Source organism: Boleophthalmus pectinirostris, unplaced genomic scaffold, assembly GCF_026225935.1.
Source record: "Boleophthalmus pectinirostris isolate CB_2022bp ecotype Guang Dong unplaced genomic scaffold, ASM2622593v1 HiC_scaffold_3, whole genome shotgun sequence".
Classification (NCBI taxonomy): domain Eukaryota; kingdom Metazoa; phylum Chordata; class Actinopteri; order Gobiiformes; family Gobiidae; genus Boleophthalmus; species Boleophthalmus pectinirostris.
The window spans coordinates 8,358,727-8,372,399 of record NW_026571299.1 but is presented as its reverse complement, the minus strand read 5'-3'; the positions used below and the strand labels follow the sequence as shown (position 1 = coordinate 8,372,399).

At 41.9% G+C, this 13,673-nt stretch overlaps 1 protein-coding gene across 1 annotated transcript in view; it reads right to left on the bottom strand.

Annotated features, from left to right (window-relative positions):
• Positions 1 to 3,831, bottom strand: part of LOC110165876 (phospholipid-transporting ATPase ABCA1-like) — a 120,116-nt gene extending 116,285 nt beyond the window's left edge. Inside the window, exon 1 of the mRNA XM_055160104.1 lies at positions 3,741 to 3,831. The gene's annotated coding sequence lies outside the window, so the exon portion shown is untranslated. The remainder of the gene's footprint in view (positions 1 to 3,740) is intronic.
• Between the last annotated feature and the right edge of the window lie 9,842 nt (positions 3,832 to 13,673).

Below are 13,673 nucleotides of genomic sequence, written 5' to 3'. Positions count from 1 at the left end.
TTTGTTTTAGTTTTTTTTTTTTTTTCCCCTCGAATTTTCCACAGGATGGCATTTAATTTAACTTCTAATTTAACTTATCTCCATGGTAACAAGCAGCCACGTCGCCAGGCCAAGTTACGGGTCAGGTCTGCGGAGAAGTGGGCTCGCTCGCCGTAAAAACGCAAGGGAGTTTTGAGAAATAACAGCTCCTTTAACTGAATAAATGAATAAATAAATGCAAGATATTTTTGTTTAAAGCCATACTGTGGGAAAAAATAACATCACCATGGAGACGAGCAAATTCATTATTAAACAGATAATGATTCGTTTTTTCAGTTTTCGATTTTGTGTTTAAATGGAAAATGGAAAAAAAAACAGATAACGGACGTTTCCCGTTTACGTGACTTAAACTGCGATGCCGGACTGAACCAGAAAGGACTAAACCAGGTCTAAACCAGGTCTAAACCAGGTCTAAACCAGGTCTAAACAGTTTGCCGTCGTGGTCTCAGTTTCGGTCTGGTCTCGGCTTCAGTCCTGGTCTAGTCCCAGTCTGGTCCCAGTCCCAGTCCTAATCCTGGTCCCAGTCCTAACCCTGGTCCTGGTTTCAGTCCTTTTCTGGTCCTGGTCTCAGTCCTGATCCTGGTCTCCTCCTGATCCTGGTCTCAGTCCTGATCCTGGTCCCAGTCCTGATCCTGGTCCCAGTCCTGATCCTGGTCCCAGTCCTGGTCCTGGTCTGGTCCTGGTCTTAGCCCTGATCCTGGTCCCAGTCCTAATCCTGGTCCCGGTCTCAGTCCTGGTCCCAGTCCTGGTCCCAATCCTGGTCTGGTCCCAGTCTTAGCCCTGTTCTAGTCCTGCTCTAGTCTTAGTTTAGTCCTGTTCTAGTCCTTGCTCTAGTCCTGGTTTATTCCTGGTTCTAGTCTTGGTATAGTCCTGTTCTAATCCTGGTTTATTCCCAGTCCTAATCCTGGTCCCGGTCTGAGTCCTAATCCTGGTCCCGGTCTCAGTCCTGATCAAGTCCTGATCCTGGTCCGGTCCCAGTCCTGATCTGATCCTGGTCTGATCTCATTCTCAGTCCTAAAACAGGACTAAACCAGAACTGAACCAGGACTAAACCAGGACTGACCCAGGAGTGTCGGAAACGGGAAACTTCCATTATCCGTTTTTTTCCCATTTTTCATTTAAACACAAAATTGAAAACTGAAAAAAAAAAAAAAAAATCATTATCTGTTTTTTTTTTTTTTTTTCATTTTGGTTTTGGAGACAAATAACAAAGAAAATAGTTTTTTTTTCGTTTTCTTATTTTTGGTTTTATTTTGAAAAACAAATGAACGAACGTCACACGGGTTCAAGCAGACGGCAGACGCGCCACCAGAAAAGTTCCGCAGTGCACCTTTAATCTTTCCTTTATAGCGTTTTTAACATTTTCCGCAACTCCGCTCTCCCCGCTCAGTGATTTTTTCCGTTCCTCTGGATTCCGACTCCACATGTATCGGCGTCTGGGCCCCTGAACGCCTCACGGTGCGTTCACAGACGCAGGTAAAGGGTCGTCCAACGCAGCGCTCCGGGTTCAAAGGTCACTTATCTGGACTTTCATTACAGATCGGGATAAGGAGGCAAGGAAAGGAGACAAGGAAGCTCCAAAGTACTTTTACTATGATAACAATGACCACAGGCTACTACTACTACTACTACTACTACTACTACTACTACTACTACTACTACTACTACTACTACTACTACTAGTCTACTGACTTGGTCCCGGTCTGGTCCCCCTGAGTCCTGGTCCCCAGTCTGGTCCCCGGTCTGGTCCCCGGTCTGGTCCCCGGTCTGGTCCTTCCTCTAGTCCCTGGTCTGGTCCCTGGTCTGGTCCCAGGTCTGGTCTGGTCCCTGGTCTAGTCCCTGGTCTAGTCCCTGGTCTGGTCACTGGTCTAATCCCTGGTCTAGTCCTGGTCTAGCCTCTGAGACCTGAGTCCATCTGAGCAGTCCCCGGTCTGGTCCCTGGTCTGGTCTGGTCCCTGGTCTGGTCCCTGGTCTGGTCCCTGGTCTGGTCCCTGGTCTAGTCCCTGGTCCGCTCCTTCTTCTAGTCTCTGGTCTGGTCCAAGGTTTGGTCCCAGGTCTGGTCCCACGTCAAGGTCTTTGGTCTAGTCCCTGGTCTAATCCCTGGTCTAGTCCCGGTCTAGCCTCTGAGACCTGAATCTATCTGAGCAATCCTGGGTCTAGTCCTGGGTCTTGTCCCAGGTCTAGTCCCAGGTCCGGTCCCTGGTTTAGACACTGATCTGGTCCCTGGTCTGAATCTATCTGAGCAGTTCTGGGTCTGGTCCCAAGTCTGGTCCAGAGTCTGGTCCTGAGTCTGGTCCCTGGTCAAGGCCCTTTTCAAGGACCTGGTCTGGTCCCTGGCAAAGGCCCTGGTCTAGTCCCTGGTCTAGTCTCTGAGACCTGAGTCCATCTGAGCAGTGCCGGGTCTAATCACTGGTCTGGTCCCTCGTCCGTTCCCTGGTCCAGTCCTTGATCTGGTCTCTGGTCTAGTCCCTGGTCCGGTCACTGGTCTAATCCCTGGTCTAATCTTTGAGTCCTGACCTTAAACTAATCATGTATTGATTCATCAGCAGATCCTGATCAGCGCTCAACACGTCTGCGGGGCTAGACCCGGGATGGACCTGGTCTGAGGTTTAAACCTGGTCAGTCCTGGTTCAGTCCGGGTTCAGACCTGGTTTAGACCTGGTTTAGACCTGGTTCAGTCCTGGTTTAGACCTGGTTCAGACCTGTCCTGGTTTAGACCTGGTTTAGACCTGGTTTAGGGTTTAGACCTGGTTTAAGTCCTAGTTTTCCTGGTTAGGTTTAGACCTGGTTTAGACCTGGTTTAGACCTGGTGGTTTAGACCTGGTTCAAACCTGGTTTAAGTCCTAGTTTAGACCTGGTTTAGACCTGGTTTAGACCTGGTTTAGACCTGGTTTAAGTCCTAGTTTAGACCTGGTTTAGACCTGGTTTAAGTCCTAGTTTAGACCTGGTTTAGACCTGGTTTAGACCTGGTTTAGACCTGGTTTAAGTCCTGGTTTAGACCTGGTTTTAGACCTGGTTTAGAGTCCTGGTTTAAGTCCTGGTTTAGACCTGGTTTAGACCTGGTTTAAGTCCTGGTTTAGACCTGGTTTAGACCTGGTTTAGACCTGGTTTAGACCTGGTTTAGACCTGGTTTAGACCTGGTTTAGACCTGGTTTAACCTGGTTTAAGTCCTGGTTTAAGTCCTGGTTTAGACCTGGTTTAAGTCCTGGTTTAGACCTGGTTTAGACCTGGTTTAGACCTGGTTTAGACCTGGTTTAGACCTGGTTTAGGACTTGTAGTTTGTGTTTTGTTATTTAAATTCTCTTTCTTCTCTTCACATTTCCAGTTCTCCGCCTCCTCCTCGCGCCTGGAGTCTCTTAGTTTCTTAACTCTTCATCTCGTTATGGACCAACTTCTTTTAAATTAAATTTAATTTTTTTATTAAATTTTAAACTGGATCAGATGTCGGGCTCGCGCTCTAATCCTTCGCGTTTCTCCGTGAGTTTCAACACCTCAAAGACCAAACATCCAACAAGTCCACAACCGCACTTTACCCCGACCCTCCGAAGAGTCCTGCGGGGAGTAAAGACCCTGAGCCCGGGACAGAGAGCCTGAAACCCCGGTGCGTCCCCGGTGAGTCCCCGGTGCGTCCCCGGTGCGTCCCGGTGTCGGTGCGTGTCAGTGTCGGTGTCGGTGCGGTGCAGACGGGGTGCAGGTCTTACCGTGCCGCTCGATCCGCCGCTGCGCCGCTTCTGCCGCTGCCCCGGAGCGCGAGACACCCAACTCACCGGCACCAGCAAGCACGCGCGCCAGCATGCACCACTTCCGGTCTGACCTTCACAAGAAAACACTCAAATATGACCAACTTTTACAGCGTAAACGGGACCGGGTCACTTGGAGTTAAACATTTTTTTGTCTAATTAGTAGTTTTCAGATTCAAGGACGCGATAATGTCACACGACAAGACCGGAGCAGAGTGTTTTTTTTTATTTAATTTTATTATTTTTACCATATAACAGAACAGACAGCAGCACATTACTTTGGGCCGAAGGGATAAAACAACAAAGTTACCTGTACGTATGCATGTCATACACAGTGTCGGGGAGTAACAGATTACATGTACCTGGATTATGTAATCAGAGTACAAATTATGAGTAACTGTATTCAGTTACAGTTACTGTTTCAGTGAGTGGTAATTGGATTACAGTTACTTTGTTGAAATAAGTGGATTACATGGCGGTATTTTCCTGTTTTCACATTTTGGGCTAAACCAGGTCTAAACCAGGACTAAATCAGGACTAAAACCAAGACTAAACCAGGACTAAAACCAAGACTAAACCAGGACTAAACCAGACTAAAACCAGGACTAAACCAGGACTAAACCAGGACTAAACCAGGACTAAACCAGGACTAAAAGCAGGACTAAACCAGGACTAAAACCAAGACTAAACCAGGACTAAACCAGGACTAAACCAGGACTAAAACCAGGACTAAAACCAGGACTAAAAGCAGGACTAAACCAGGACTAAAACCAAGACTAAACCAGGACTAAAACCAGGACTAAAAGCAGGACTAAACCAGGACTAAAACCAAGACTAAACCAGGACTAAAACCAGGACTAAAAGCAGGACTAAACCAGGACTAAAACCAAGACTAAACCAGGACTAAAAGCAGGACTAAAACCAGGACTAAACCAGGACTAAAACCAAGACTAAACCAGGACTAAACCAAGACTAAAACCAAGACTAAACCAGGACTAAAACCAAGACTAAACCAGGACTAAAACCAAGACTAAACCAGGACTAAAACCAGGACTAAACAGGACTAAACCAGGACTAAACCAGGACTAAACCAGGACTAAACAGGACTAAAACCAGGACTAAAACCAGACTAAACCAGACTAAAACCAGGACTAAAACCAGGACTAAAAGCAGGACTAAAGGACTAAACCAGGACTAAAACCAAGACTAAACCAGGACTAAAACCTAAGACTAAACCAGGACTAAAACCAGGACTAAACCAGGACTAAAAGGACTAAAAGGACTAAAACCAAGACTAAACCAGGACTAAAACCAGGACTAAAAGGACAGGACTAAACCAGGACTAAAACCAAGACTAAACCAGGACTAAAACCAAAGACTAAACCAGGACTAAACCAGGACTAAAAGCAAGACTAAACCAGGACTAAAAGCAGGACTAAAACCAAGACTAAAAGCAGGACTAAACCAGGACTAAACCAGGACTAAAACCAAGACTAAAAGCAGGACTAAACCAGGACTAAAAGCAGGACTAAAACCAAGACTAAAAGCAGGACTAAACCAGGACTGAACCAGGTCTAAACAATATGACACTAACAGTAGGTGAACATAATTTAAAGCAGCAGTGACCTCATATATAAATCATTTTTCTATCAATTTAAAAAAAAATATGGTTAAGGGGCTTTTTATTTTCTTTTACAGACAAAACATCTTATGTTCAGATCCTCGTCTTTGCTTCTCGACAGTAAAACAAAAGCCTCTTCATGGAGTCTTACGCTCAACAACCAATTTGAAGAGAACCAACATGAATTTTCAGGATGTGGTTGCTGCATTCATGTAGTTTTAAAAAGCATGACAATATCAAGTAATCCAAAGTATTCAGATTACATTACTCACTTTAAGTAATTTAATGGATTATGTTACAAACTACATTTTGGTGTGTGTAATCTGTAATCTGTAGGGGATTACATTTTAAAAGTCACCTTCCCAACACTGGTCATACATAAGTGCACTCCACAGCAAAAATAAACAATAAAATAAAAAGAAAATCATTTCCACCTGTTACAAATACAAATAATTTCAATTGTAAATAAAAAGGCCACATCGAGACCACATCAATACACTGGAAAAATAAAGATTGGCTTTCCCAGTGTCCTCATCTCAAACGTGTTTTAGTCAAATCTGTCAGAGTCATTTCAGTCAAAAGCAGGTGCCTAAGATTTTACAAAAATATCTATGTTGTCATTCGACCCGGCCAATAATTTTTCATATGAGACTATCCATCAATCCATTTTCTTCCGCTTATCCGGGGTCGGGTCGCGGGGGCAGCAGTCTCAGAAGGGACTCCCACACTTCCCTCTCCACACACACTTCCTCCAGCTCTTCCGGGGGGATTCCGAGAGACACAGTCCCTCCAGTGTGTCCTGGATCTTCCCCGGGGTCTCCTCCCGGTGGGACATGCCCGGAACACCTCTCGAGGGAGACGTCCAGTCCAGGAGCAGCCGGCTCTACTCCGAGCTCCTCCCGTGTGACTGAGCTCCTCACTCTGTCTCTAAAGGAGCGCACAGACCCACCCTGCGGAGGAAACTCATTTTGACCGTCACTACCCAAAGCTCATGATCACAGGAAGCTATAATCTGTTAATAAGCTCTTGATCCTGTACGATTTGAGTTGTACAATAAAAATGTTATGACTAGGGATGGGCATGATTAGTCGATTAATCGATAATTGATCATTAAGAATTTCATCGATTACGTATATTTTTATCGACAAACCGAGTGTAGGTTGTTGTGTGTAGTGTGACCAAACAGGTGTGTACATGTGTCTCTGCATCAGAAGGAGCGAGACACAAACAGTGGGTCAGTCTGCAACGTACCGAAGCACAAATGCGTATTTAACGATGATTTGTACAAGAAATTCCCGCTTTCCGTTGCGTTGGGGACAAGTGTGAGTCCGTGTGCACAGTGTATAAAGCAGCACATATGTTTTCTGTGTCCAGTGGGAAAAAGTTTTTACCCAGGTGAGAGTCGCGCAATGTGGATGACGAGTCCCCACCTCCCTCCCCCCGTACGCTGTCCTGGTATTGACAAACGCAAATCTGGTCACACTAACCTGTATTCACCTGAGTCATGTCTTTTAATCCAACAGAAATTGAACCACATCAGCGACACAAGAGCTGTAGTTTTTTATCTTTGCTGAGTTTATGCAAATTAGCGATTCGGTTTTAAGTTTCGTTTCTGTGAGATTGAGCAAAACTGAATTAAACACATTATAATGTCCAAACAGGCTGATGTGGCTCTAGAGTCGTTACGGTTTATTTGTCGTAAAGTTGAATTTATTTATGCAGATTAGTAGTGCAGATAGTAATAATAATGATGATCATTTTAATATAAAAACGTTAATGATTAATCGATAATCGATCGTTAATTCTCTCGACGATCGATTAAGAAAATTTTATCGAATGCCCGTCCCTAGTTATGACTAATATTTATTTAGATTTTAGTCAAGCGTGATGGATGAATTTAATTAATTGTTTATGGAACAAACCATTCTGCCCTGGAGCTCTGTAACACTTTGTTTTGTTATTGTGTTTTTATACGTGTTTTTTGTTCATAATGTGAATGAATGAAATGTGAAATGTGGGAAACAGGAAACAGTGAGATTCTTATAAAACATAAACTATAATCTATTTATTAGTGCAAAGTGGAGCAACAAAATTATATATTTACAGTGGTAATGGATAAAAATGTACTTATTTAGTGCAATATAATCAGTGTTGGGGAGTAACAGATTACATGTACCAGAGTTACGTAATCAGAGTACAAATTATGAGTAACTGTATTCAGTTACAGTTACTGTTTCAGTGAGTGGTAATTGGATTACAGTTACTTTGTTGAAATAAATGGATTACAGGCCAGGATTTTCCTGTTTTCACATTTTGGGCTGTACCCCGTTTTTTTTTTTTCCTTTTTTTTTTTCCCCTGTAATTCCACTCATTGCCGGAAACTAAGCCAGGACTAAACCAGGACTAAACCAGGACTAAACCAGGACTAAACAGTCTAAACCAGGACTAAACCAGGTCTAAACCAGGACTAAACCAGGTCTAAACCAGGACTAAACCAGGTCTAAACCAGGACTAAACCAGGTCTAAACCAGGACCAGGACTAAACCAGGTCTAAACCAGGTCTAAACCAGGACTAAACCAGGACTAAACCAGGTCTAAACCAGGACTAAACCAGGACTAAAACAGGACTAAAACCAGGACTAAACCAGGACTAAACCAGGTCTAAACCAGGTCTAAACCAGGTCTAAACCAGGTCTAAACCAGGTCTAAACCAGGACTAAACCAGGTCTAAACCAGGTCTAAACCAGGACTAAACCAGGTCTAAAACCAGGAGTAAAACAGGACTAAAACAGGACTAAACCAGGACTAAACCAGGTCTAAACCAGGTCTAAACCAGGTCTAAACCAGGACTAAACCAGGAGTAAAACGGGACTAAAACAGGACTAAAACAGGATTTAACAGGACTAAACCAGGTCTAAACTAGGACTAAACCAGGACTAAAACCAGGTCTAAACTAGATCTAAACCAGGTCTAAACTAGATCTAAACCAGGTCTAAACCAGGACTAAACCAGGACTAAAACCAGGTCTAAACCAGGTCTAAACCAAGTCTAAAACCAGGATTAAACCAGGAGTAAAATGGGACTAAAACAGGATTTAACAGGACTAAACCAGGACTAAACCTGGAGTAAAATAGGACTAAAACAGGATTTAAACAGGACTAAACCAGGTCTAAACTAGATCTAAACCTGGACTAAAAACAGGTCTAAACTAGATCTAAACCTGGTCTAAAACCAGAACTAACCCAGAACTAAACCAGGACTAAACCAGACCTAAAACAGGATTTAACAGGACTAAATCATGCTGCGTGGACGTGTTTCCTCTTCTTCTATCAATAATATTTTTAATATAGTTCAGTAAAGTCTGGGCTTTTTATTTTCTTTTAGCAGATAAAACTTCTTACGTTGAGATTTCCTCGTCTTTGCTTCTAAAGTAAAGTCACAAATTTCGGATCTGTTCATTTCTATTACTGACCAGACTGGAGAACTCACCGTGTTACAACAAAAATCTGATTTTTAACAATGTGTTTTTTACCCGCCCCCATCTGTACAAAATGTTATTGTCCTAAAGAATGTTGTGATGTAATTTGAACTCCATCAGTAGGTTATATTAGTTAGATTATTGTATTGTTTCAGGCTTTAGTCTTTGTCCTTTAGGCCTATTACGTGCAGCACTGTTGTAGGCCGAGACGTTTCTAATGCGATTAAAAGTTAAATTAAATTCGATCACTAAATTAGCACTGGTTTGGCAGAATAATGTCTTAATAAACAGTGTTGGGAAGGTGACTTTTAAAATGTAATCCCCTACAGATTACAGATTACACACACCAAAATGTAGTTTGTAACGGAATCCATTAAATTACTTAAGGTGAGTAATGTAATCTGATTACTTTGGATTGCTTGATATTGTCGTGCTTTTTAAAACGACATGAATGTAGCGACCACATCCTGATAGAGAAATGATTTTTATATGAGACACTGCTGCCTTCAGTTATGTCCACCTACTGTTAGTGTCACGTTGTTTAGACCTGGTTTAGTCCTGCTTTTAGATCTGGTTTTAGACCTGGTTTAATCCTGGTTTAGTCTCGGTTTAGACCTGGTTTAGTCCTGGTTTTAGATCTGGTTTTAGTCCTAGTTTAGTCTTAGTTTAGTCCTGGTTTAGTCCTGGTTTTAGATCTGGTTTTAGTCCTAGTTTAGTCTTAGTTTAGTCCTGGTTTTAGATTTGGTTTTAGACCTGGTTTAGTCCTGGTTTTAGATCTGGTTTTAGTCCTAGTTTAGTCTTAGTTTAGTCCTGCTTTTAGACCTGGTTTAATCCTGGTTTAGTCTCGGTTTAGTCCTGGTTTAGTCCTGGTTTTAGACTTGGTTTTAGACCTGGTTTAGTCCTGGTTTAGTTCTGGTTTTAGACCTGGTTTAATCCTGGTTTAGTCTCGGTTTAGTCCTGGTTTTAGACCTGGTTTTAGACTTGGTTTTAGTCCTGGTTTAGTTCTGGTTTTAGACCTGGTTTAATCCTGGTTTTAGTCTCGGTTTTAGTCCTGGTTTAGTCCTCTTTTAGACTTAGTTTTAGACCTGGTTTAGTCCTGGTTTAGTTCTGGTTTTAGACCTGGTTTAGACCTGGTTTAGTCCTGGTTTAGTTCTGGTTTTAGACTTGGTTTTAGTCCTAGTTTAGTCTTAGTTTAGTCTTGCTTTAGTCCTGCTTTTAGACCTGGTTTATTCCTGGTTTTAGACCTGGTTTAGTCCTACTTTTAGACCTGGTTTAATCCTGGTTTAGTCTCGGTTTAGTCCTGGTTTAGACCTGGTTTTAGACCTGGTTTAGTCCTGGTTTAGTTCTGGTTTTAGACCTGGTTTAGTTCTGGTTTTAGACCTGGTTTAGTCCTGGTTTTAGACCTGGTTTAGTCCTGGTTTAGTGGTTTAGTTCTGGTTTTAGACCTGGTTTAGTTCTGGTTTTAGACCTGGTTTAGTCCTGGTTTTAGACCTGGTTTAGTCCTGGTTTTAGACCTGGTTTAGTCCTGGTTTAGCCCTAAATGTGAAAACAGGAAAATCCTGCCCTGTAATCCATTTATTTCAACAAAGTAACTGTAATCCAATTACCACTCACTGAAACAGTAACTGTAACTGAATACAGTTACTCATAATTTGTACTCTGATTACATAATCCCGGTACATGTAATCTGTTACTCCCCAACACTGTAAATAACTCGGTTTGTTGTTTAAAAAAAAAAAAAAATCCGTCAGTGTAAAGTTGGAGTTTTATTTTGAAGGCGCCGTCCGGGCTCCCGCTGTTTCCGGTGTGAACAGCTGTTTTGGGGGTAACTCGCGGTCAGACGTCAGCTGGACCCGACTGCCCCCACCCCCCAACAATCACAACGGAACTGAAGGTAAAAGGAGCTGCTGACTTGAGCGCTATCACTACATGACGTCACAAGGTGGAGCAGAGCGTTTGGAGAGTTACTCAGACACATGTGAACGAAACAAACAAACAAACAAACAAAAAAACACAACTCCGGGTCTGTTTTTGGAGGAGGTGACTGTCTGAAGCTCGTGTTAGACCTGATCTGAGTTTTGATTTAACACAATCACTAATCATAAAAGAACTGAACAGATGAGCTGATTTGCGCTGCCAAAACAACATCTAATTAAGTTAAAATGACTTAAATTTAAAACATTTTACTTTATTTCAACTTCGACAAGTCAAATGATCCACGAATGGAATAAGTGTGTTTGTCTTGCTTTGTGTTTGTTTCTTATTTTAAGTGCAAAAAGTTTTATTCCACTGGCAGATCATTTTATTTGTCGAGTGAAATTTACTCAAATCGTGATAAATTTTTCTTAATTCGAGTCATCTTAACTTGACTAGATTTTGTTTTTTGCAGTGTATGGTGACCAGACGTCCATATTTACCCGGGACAGTCCCAGTTTTGAGCCCTGTTGTATCCAAAACCAGTGATTTGTCTCAGTTTTATACAAGAAATGTCCCTATTTTTGACCAATTTGATCTAAACCAGGACTAAACTAAGACTAAACCAGGACTAAAACAGGTCTACATCCCAATTTCTGAGTATTCTGATCCCCTGGAGGAGGATAAATTGTGATTTGTTGAGCCAAAATCCAGAAAACCGTGTTTGCAAATGACCAAAAAGAAAATGTCCTGTTTAAATCCATTTTGTGCTCAACTTAAAACCTTTTTGACAGCGTTTATGTGGATTGTGTCTCACTCCTCTTTTTGACTCTAACACAATGAGCTTTTTTTTTTGGATTTTTCAGACATTTTACATTAAACTATTTACAAGTGCGGACAAAGAGTCATTATTACAGTTTGGGAGATAATTTTACTTTTTACCCAAATCATGATAACACTTTCTTAATTCGAGTCATCTTAACTTGACTAGATTTTGTTTTTTTTGCAGTGTATGGTGACCAGACGTCCATATTTACCCGGGACAGTCCCAGTTTTGAGTCCTGTGTCCCCTGTCCCAGCAGATTTATACAAAACCAGTGATTTGTCCCAGTTTTATTCAAGAAATCTCTATATTTTTGACCAATTTGATCTAAACCAGGTCTAAACTAAGATTAAACCAGGTCAACATCAGGTCTAAACCAGGACTAAAACAGGACTACATCACAATTTTTGACTAATCTGATCCGAGGAGGAGCATAAATTGTGATTTGTTGAACCAAAATCCAGAAAACCGTGTTTGCAAATGACCAAAACGCAAAAAAAAACCGCAGCAACAGAAGCCCCTGAGATCATGACTAACACGAGAAACACAAAGTTTTAGAAGCTCTTTTCACAATTGTATTTATACCAAACATCCCAACCCGGGTGTGTCCCAGTTTGAACTTTTGAAAATCCGGTCACCCAACACCAAACACGTCCCTCAAACATTACAGAAGCCGGATCGCATTAGCCAGCAGTTTTTCAGTTCGTCATTCTCACATTTTAGTTGAAAATCAAACTCCTAAACAGAATCACGAAAGCTCGGACTGATCACAGACTCCTGAAAATGTGCTGTTTAAATCCATTTTGTGTTCAACTTAAAACCTTTTTGACAGCGTTTGTGTGTTTTGTGTCACCATACACTGCAAAAAACAATATCTGTACATTAAAATGACTTAAATTAAGAACATTTTACTGTATTTGAGTCGATTCAACTTGACAAGTCAAATTATCCACCAGTGGAATAAGTGTGTTTGTCTTAATTCAAGCAACAACAGATTTTGTTTCTTATTTTAAGTGCGGAAAATTGTTGTTTTTCTTATTTTAAGTGTAGCAACGTGTATTTTCATATTTTAACTACAAAACGTCTTTTTCCACTGGCAGATCATTTTACTTGTCAATTGAAATTTACTCAAATCATGATCAAACTTTCTTAATTCGAGTCATTTTAACTTGACTAGATTTGTTTTTTTTTTGTTTTTTTTTTTTTTGCAGTGCACTGCAAAAAACAAAATCTTGTCAAGTTAAAGGTTGTATGGAGGATTTTTTTTTGTTTCAAATTGTCAATGATAGATTATATAGGTGCAGTAGCCTTGTAATTATGATGATGACCAAAAAAAAGAGAGAATAAAAATTCAACTCTGGACGTGGTGGGGCTAAACATTTGCCAATAGATAACGACACTGCCTCGTTATCTGTGAGCTGACAGGCTGTCAATCAATCTCCCTACGTTTCTAGTGTAACTGACTTGCCTGCGCCGCCGGTACGTGGTTTACGTACGACTGTCACACAGTCCACAGACGCAAGACGCACAGACGCTGTTTACTCCACCAACGCAACAGTTCTTAGCGGCTTTTTTTGACCTATATCTTCCTCGCAGTTTCGTACAAAGTTTGTTGCAATGGCGACAAGAATCCAGGAGCAGTTCGCCGAAAAAGAAAGTCAGTTTTTGAGGTCGCTGAAAGAAGAAGACAAGGGGAAAAGCAGCGAAGCCAAACTAAGGTGATTCTTGAAGATTCATTCCAGCGATGGCGCGACTGAAGCAGACGCAGGGTCTAAAGACTGACGCATTGGTCCACAAATTACTCCTGGACAGGAAACTTCTGCTTATTATGAAAACGTACTTTATTTCCAAGAGTTAGACAAATGTTTTTCAGGACACGAAAGCGATATCCTATGTCTGAAAACGTAATTTTCAAGGCAAAGAAAGAGTCCGCTTGCTGCTGCGTGTTGTAGCTAGTTCATTCGCACTGAATCTCCGCGCACACCTTCTCTGCACCCTTTTCCTGCTCCTCTCCTCGCTGCCCGATCCGCTCTTCCCCTGCTCCTCACTTCTCCGGCA